This window comes from Miscanthus floridulus, chromosome 2, assembly GCF_019320115.1.
Source record: "Miscanthus floridulus cultivar M001 chromosome 2, ASM1932011v1, whole genome shotgun sequence".
Classification (NCBI taxonomy): Eukaryota; Viridiplantae; Streptophyta; class Magnoliopsida; order Poales; family Poaceae; genus Miscanthus; species Miscanthus floridulus.
Genome location: NC_089581.1, coordinates 4,435,007 through 4,443,508, shown reverse-complemented (window position 1 = coordinate 4,443,508; position 8,502 = coordinate 4,435,007).

Here is an 8,502-nt window from a genome sequence, read left to right as displayed (position 1 = left end):
ACTCCCAAGATCATGTCATCAATGAATCAATTGCGTGCAGATCGGAACCAGCTGATTCGAATGCAAAACTGAAATTGGCTTTCTTTAGATAGCGCCAGTAGATAACGACAAAGCCTATGATCGGCGCCAGGACGAGACATGTTGGACTCTACAAAAAGGGAAAGATTAGAGTCCAAGTTATCTTAAATTAGGAATGTTTTCTCTAGGGTCAAAAATCATGATGAGTCATGCTTAGACAGGAGTCATGCGTAGGTCCTGAGTATAAATATCAAACCCCGGTTATTGTAAAAGACACACAATCAATCAAATACCAGTTATTTATTTTTTTGGCTCTGGCCACCCCTTAGGAGTAGGAGTAGAGTAGATCTCGACGAGTTCTTTAGCAAGTACGACTGCATTGATCTGGTCGACCTCTATTGCTTGTCTATAAGTATCGTCATGGCTTATACCTCTTTTTGTTCGGCTGCATCGATCCGGACGACCTCCACTACGACTCTGGTATGAGTTAGTTATCGACTCTTGTCTAGTTCAAGTACGGCTACATCGATCTGGTCGACCTCCACTGCTCGAACTAGATTAAGGTCAAGTTATCGGCTCTATCTAAGGGTGGCACTCCTTCGGATAGATTCATTAAGTTATTGATATTGCTTATTGCTTCTATTATTTATTTAATTACAGTAATATCACTTCTCCCGATTGGGATTGATCTAGATCGGCCTTATATCTTTTTTAACCCAACATTTGTTAATCTAAACTAATCTAATCTGCACTTTAAATGATGAGTTATGTTTTATCGGCTATTTTACATCAATCTTGATCGTGCATAGCGTGCGGTTAAGGCATGTTTGATCTTGAGTAGATCTATTGGCTAGCGAAAACTGTTCCATGGCCCGTTATCATTGCCTGTGTGATTCTGCCTCACACCCCACTGTTAGCACCATGGAGTGGGGATCATTATTTGGTAGATCTGTTCCAGAGAGGACATGACCTTAACTGTGCGCTATGCTTGAATCGACCGTTTTAGCCGATATCAATCGCTTTCATGAACAGTTCACATCATGAGATTGTTGAAGTAGCGATAGGTTGAAAGATGTGTTAGCACCATGATCTTATTATTGTATTACGGCCTGCATGATTGTATTATGGCCTACATGATTCTGCCTCATGCCCCACTGATATTAGTAATAAGTTAGGGTCGTCGAGTCTATTGTTGTTTCTACGGCCTGCATGATTCTGCCTCATGCCCCACTGGTCATAGCGATTGATGAGATCTAATATGTTCATTAGATTTATCTCTATTAAATGGTTGAATGATGATGAACTGTTTCTTTTATAAAAAGGGGATTGGTTACTTGCAGTCATTGGCTCAGCATGAACTAATTATTGTTAATATCTTATTGCCATTGACCAATATTTGTTTAAAGAATGATATTCATCCTGAATGATAACCGATTCTTCTTACACAACCCCATGAGCTTTAACTGATTTATTCTTATGAATATGCTAGAATCGGCTATTTAGTTGATCTCCTTTCATATCGGCTCTCAGAGCCGCACATTCGGGACTGTCTGGCAACATCGGCATGTTCTGCCCTTAATTACTAATAAGCTTTCTCTTCTTGTCAATTACAGGGTCAAATTGACTGCCACGTCTTAGGAGGAGTGCGCAGGATCGACCATCCCTACGCTGAAGCTAAGCGGATCTCCAGCTCCATCAAGTGGACCCTTCTGGCTTGCTCATGTGCCCTGGGCGTGGGACAAAATTCCGTGTCGACGCACGTTTCTGGCACGCCTGGTGGGACACCATATTCATCATGGCGGCTGATGACAACAACGACATCCTTATGGTACATTATGAAGATCTGCCTGATGGAGATAAAGGTGTCATCCGCAAAGCTACAAAAGAGTTTTAGAATAAGTGTTTGTTGTCCTACACCAAAACACATGACAACACAATTGTTAAGAAGTTTCCACTACCAAGAGTTCTATTGCACGGGTAGACAGATACAACTGAAGCTAAAGACAGGTGTTTCTTTATGGAGGTTGTAGACAAATCTATTCGTGATGCCATATCAAGCCAAAATGAAGCTTTCTTGGACATATTCCACAACGCCATGAAAGAAGCGATTCATGGGTGTCTAGTTGGTTAAGTTGGGTCGGCTTATTACAACATTCCAGATCCATCAACCCAAGGGACTAATCAAGTCGGTACCAGCCATCAAGAAGCAGCACCAGCTAGTAATGGTGATGTCCAGGCAGTTCAGGGTTCATCTGAACAAACTCAAGGAACTACTGCAAATCAAATACAGTATAATCCTAGACCGCTAGTACGACATGTGCAACAGCTGGCGGGGCAAGGTTAGAACCAGGTGATCAATTTTGGCACATCAGGCCACATACCGTCGTTGGCTAAAAAAATAGCTCCATCAATTCAAAGGATCTATAGAGATATAGATCATTTTGTCTATAATCAAAGACTTTAAGCGGCAAGCCAATAAAGAAACCATCAGATCGAGATTCCACAAGGGTATCACTATGGCACAGATTATAATACCCTTCACATGATGCCAAATCCAGGATATCAAGGCACACGGGATTTTAATCCACAGATGGGTCAGCAGGTGTAGAGGAATCCAAATCCGCAAGCTGATGAGTTATTGCTGAGGGTGACCGAGATGATGAAGAATCAGTTTGGTCTGAAGCCAAAAGGGCTGACCTTTTTGTACAAACACCCATATCCAGAATGGTATGATTTGGTCACTCTTCCCATAAATTACAGGCTTCTAGAGTTTGCTAAGTTCACTGGCCAAGACAGTACAAGCACGATAGAACATATCAGTCGGTATCTTACACAATTGGGCGAAGCATCAGTTGAGGATGCACATCGAGTTTGTTTCTTCTCCTTGTCTCTATCAGGGCCAGCCTTCACTTGGTTCTTATCATTATCAGTTAATTCTATTGCCAATTGGGATGACCTAGAGAAGAAGTTTTATACATATTTTTACACTGGGACCGGGGAAAAGAAGATAACTGATCTGACAACTATAAGGCAGAAGAATAATGAATTGGGCACCGAGTTTCTTCAGAGGTTCCAAGAGACTAGGAATTTGTGCTTCTCCATAAACTTGACTGATGATCAACTAGCTACTTTAGCTGTTCAAGGAATGCTGCCAATGTGGAAAGAAAAGCTGCTGGGACAAGAATTTGACAACTTAGGTCAATTAGCTCAATAGCCAATTCTAGAGTATGCGTAGAGATACCCAATTCCAGAAGAGTATCATAGTGGCCGAAGCTTATAATCCATACTCAGTTGATGATGGCTATGAAGATGAAGAAGAAGTTGCTGCGGCTGAATGGAATTAGGGCAAGAAAATAGTAATGGTGCCAAATCCTTGGGAAGAGGAGTCGAGGAGAGCTATGACTTTGATGTCACAAAATCAGACAAGCTCTTCGATTTCTTGCTTGAGAAGGGGCAGATCAAGTTGCCTGATGGTCATGTTATGTTGTCCCCTGATCAGTTGAAGAATAAGAAGTTCTACAAGTTCCCTAATGCTACTTCTCATTCCACGAATGAATGCAGAATTTTCCGACAGCATATACAGAGGGCTATTCAGCAAGGGAGGTTCAAATTTGATACGCCTCGGAAAATGAAAGTTGATGATAATCCTTTCCTAGGATATCAAAACATGGTTGATGCTAGGCTGATCAAAGGAAAGATTAAGGTTCTAACATCAACCAAATCAAAAGAAGCTAGAACAGTTGATCCCAAGATGCAAATATCGACCGACGAATACAAGGAAATTAAGAGACGTCACGATGAGCAAAAGAGCCGATATGAGCAGGGGGAAACGTCAAAAGATGGGGCGATAAAGCGACGAGTTACATCTCGGATCCTGTTGAATAAATGGCAGCGATAGAAAGAAAAGGACTATCAGCATTGGTTAAAGGATCAAGAATACCGGCATCAACTGGAAAAAGAGAGGTATGAAAGGAAACAAGCCAAATCACATTGGAATTGTCCTTTTTCAGACTTTGCTAGAATGAAGGTTTGAAGTTGCCTACTAAACATGACTATCCAGAATACAGCAATCAGTATTGGGAGTTTAGGCAATCTCAAACCAACCGCCGGTCTATCCATGCTCAAGATGCATATCATCGTAATAACATGGATCGACGCTTAAAAAATAAAAGTATTCATAATCGGCTGGGAAAAAGAGTTGTTGACCAGAACTGGGCTGATTACAAAGAAGAAGGCAATGAAATAAAATATGTTTGGCAGGAAGGCCAATGGTGTCCAGGAGGTTTAATAAGAAACCAGAAGAGAAGGGTGCAACGCTTAAGGAATAAAGAGTTGAAACAGGCTCAGGCATCCGGTAAACCTCAAGTATGGCGTACTAATTAGATAGCCGATAAAAAGCAACCATTGGCTAATATCTAAATGGCTTTTTTGCTGCCATCAGAATTTAGAGTCAATGGTGAAAGTCAACAACCGATCCAAGCAGTCGGCTTTAAAAATTTGTATTAATGGATAATCCAATAGATGGTACAGATGGCAAACTAGGACATGGCTTCACGTCGGCTGATGAATTAGAAGAAGTAGATATTGGTCCTGGAGATAGACCTAGGCCGACGTACGTAAGTGCTAAGTTGGATCCAGAGTATAAGCGGAAATTAATTGATTTATTAAAGGAATTTAAAGACTGCTTTGCTTGGGAATACTATGAGATGCCTGGTTTAGACCGATCAATTGTTGGACATCGGTTGCCAATCAAACCTAGATATCGGCCATTTAAACAAGCTCTAAGGAGATTCAACCCGAACGTGCTCGATGATATCAAAACGGAGACTGAAAGGTTACTGGAAGCAAAATTTATCCGACCGTGCCGATATGCAGAGTGGATATCGAATGTTATCCCTGTATATAAGAAGAATGGAAATTGAGAGTTTGCATCTATTTCAGGGATCTAAATAAAGCCACACCCATAGATGGTTATCCGATGCCAATAGCTGATATGTTAGTGGATGCAGCAGCTGGGCAAAAGGTTATTAGCTTCATGGACGGTAATGCAAGATACAACCAAATTTTCATGGCTAAGGAAGACATAGCAAAGACCGCTTTCAGGTGCCCCGGTGCAATCGGTCTATTCGAGTGGGTTGTGATGACCTTTGGTCTGAATAATGCCGGTGCAACTTATCAAAGGGTGATGAATTACATTTTCCATAAGTTGATCGGTAGGATTGTTGATATCTACATCGATGATGTGATGAAAAAATCCAAAGGGTACAAAGAGCACCTGGCTGACTTACGAGAGACACTGGAATGCACAAGAAAACATGGTTTAAAGATGAATCCTAATAAATGTGCTTTTGGAGTATCAGTTGGACAATTCTTAGGATTGATGGTCCATGAGAGAGAAATCGAAGTTGGTCAGAAAAGTGTAAAAGCAATTGATGAGGCAGTTCCCCCGACTACCAAAACAGAGTTGCAATCTTTGCTTGGTAAGATCAATTTCATCAGAAGATTCATTTCAAATTTATCGGAAATGATCCTGTCGTTTTCTCCCTTGTTGAAGTTGAAGAATGATCAATAATTCAAGTGGGGTGACATACAACAAAAGGCGTTTGAAGAGATAAAAGAATACATGAAGCGTCCTCCTGTGCTGGTCTCTCCTCAGCAAGGTAAGCCTTTTAAGTTGTACATATCGGCTGATGACAAGACAATTGGATCGACGTTGATGCAAGAATTTGAAGAAAAAGAGAGAGTTGTTTTCTATTTGAGTAGAAGACTACTGGATCCAGAGACAAGATATTCTCCCACCGAGAAGTTATGCTTGTGCTTATATTTCTCTTGCACTAAGTTGCGACAATACTTATTATCGGCCTAGTGTACGGTTGTTTCCAAGGCCGATGTGGTTAAGCACATGCTATCAATGCCAATACTGAATGGAAGAGTGGGAAAGTGGATTCTTGTGTTATCAGAATTTGACTTGAAGTATGAATCGACTAAAGCAGTCAAGGGATAAATAATGGCCGATTTTGTCACCCAGCATCATAAGCCAAGCATTGGTTATGTAGAGCCGATGCCTTAGACGTTATTCTTTGATGGATCATCATGCAAGCAAGGTGGTGGCATTGGTATTGTTATTATTTCACCTCGGGGGGCAAGTTTTGAGTTTGCTCTTCCAACTGAACCAATGATTACTAATAATCAAGCAGAGTATGAAGCTGTTCTTAAGCGACTTCAACTTCTTCACGAAGTAAAGGCTGAGGCAATTGAAGTATTTGGAGATTCACAGTTAATTATTAATCAGTTGATCGGCCTATATGAGTGCAAAGAAGAGACTTTGAAAGGATACTATGATGAGTGCCAAAAGTTGCTCGAGGAGTTTCTTCATATCTCTTTCCAACATATTATGAGAGCACAAAACTAAGAGGCTAATCATCTAGCTCAAAGTGCATTAGGATATCGAGTGTTTCAAGAAGTCTTGAGTAGTGAAGCCTCAAGTGATGATTGGAGAGTCGAAATAGCCGATTACCTTAGATATCTGTCTCAGAAAGTTACCAGAAAGCTAAGGTATATATCGGCTAAGTATGTTTTGTTAGATAATCAATTATATTATAAAACAGTCAATGGGGTGTTGCTTAAATGCTTAAACCAACAAGAATCTAAGGTGTTGATGGGTGAGGTGCATGAAGGGATATGTGGAGCTCATCAATCGGCTTATAAGATGAAATGGAATATTCGCAGAACTAGATATTTCTGGCCAATGATATTGGAAGATTATTTTGAATATTACAAGGGGTGCTAGGACTGTCAACATTTTGGTAATGTCTAGAGATCGCCTGTGTCAGCCATGAATCCAATAATCAAGCCATGGCCATTTCAAGGTTGGGGAATTGATTTAATTGGCCAGATTTTTCTGCCTTCAAGCAAAGGACATAAGTTCATATTGGTAGCAACAGATTACTTCACTAAATGTGTTGAGGCAATTCCTTTGAAGACGGTAACCTCAAAAAATATGATTGATTTTGTCAGGGAGCACATTGTGTATCGTTTTGGGATTCCTCAAACTATAACTACCGATTAAGGGATAATGCTCACATCAGAAGAGTTTAGGGATTTTACTGCCAGTATGGGAATTAAGCTACTAAATTCCTCTCCTTACTATGCTCAGGCTAATGGCCAGGCAGAGGCGTTCAACCAGATTATGATTAGGCTGATCAAGAAAAAGATCGAGGAACAGCCAAGGAAGTGGCATTCGACGCTAGATGAGGCACTATGGGCATATAGGATGGCCTATCATGGATCAATTAAAACGTCTCCTTATGAACTTGTATATGGCCATAATGCAGTTCTTCCTTGAAAAGTTCGGACTGGATGGAGGCGTGTTACACTGCAGAATGATTTGTCAGCCAAAGTCTACATGAATCTTATGATAGACAATTTGGAGTGCTTGAGTTGCCTTCGGCTGCGTGCTCTTGAAAATATCAAAGCCAACAAACTGAGGGTTGCAAAATATTACAATAAAAAGGTCAAGATTAAGCAATTCTCTGAAGGAGACTTGGTCTGAAAAGTGAAATTGACGATCGGGTCAAAGGACAGTAAATTCGGTAAATGGTTACCTAACTAGGAAGGACCTTATCAGATCAAACGTTGTGCGCCTGGTAATGCTTATATTTTAGAAACACTAAGAGGAGAGGAAGAATTTGGTCGAGCAATCAATGGGAAATATCTAAAAAAATATTACCCTAGCATTGGGATTAATACTTAATAACTAGCTTGTTCGGTCGTCAGCTCTGATAGCTGATATCAGAAAGGTATCGCCTCTAGTGCAAAAATAAGCCCGAAGTGGTAAAAGCTGGTACGATGCGTATCGCTTATAGAAGCAAAGCAAACACGGATGAAGTAATGTGTATAAAGTACGAAACAAAGGAAAATCACTCAAGACAAAGAAGTTGTTTGCTAAATATCACCTATTACAAGCTACGGGTCGGAAAACACTTTGCTTACTATATCATCGGCCAGGGTGTTGAAGGCTACAGAGTTGGCAGCGCTAGAAAAACCCTCAACCAAACACTCATGCTCCCCAGGGTGCGTCACGTCTAGAAAACCGTGGGGAAGAAGACGAAGATTGTGGCCAGAATGGGCTTGTGCAGCCGCCAACGCCATGGAAGCACCACGATGAACGCCATGAAGAGCGACCTCCCTGACACGGTTCGGGATGTCATACAAGCGAACCACTGGAATGGCGCCCCTGGCATTGACAAATCCCGCCACGTGATCCATGACTGATCGAAGGCTTTCCAACTGAGCAGCTAGATCTAAAAAGATTTAAGAAAAGAATGATCAGAAATCTTGAAAGCAAAATTAAGAAGAAGACAGAAAATTGTGGTAGATGTCTCACCCACGATTCTGGCTTTAGCTCTGGCCAACCTTTGCCCCACTGGGCTAGCCTCAAGAGATGATCAGCCTTGAATCATGGCCAAAGCTGATTCTATGAGG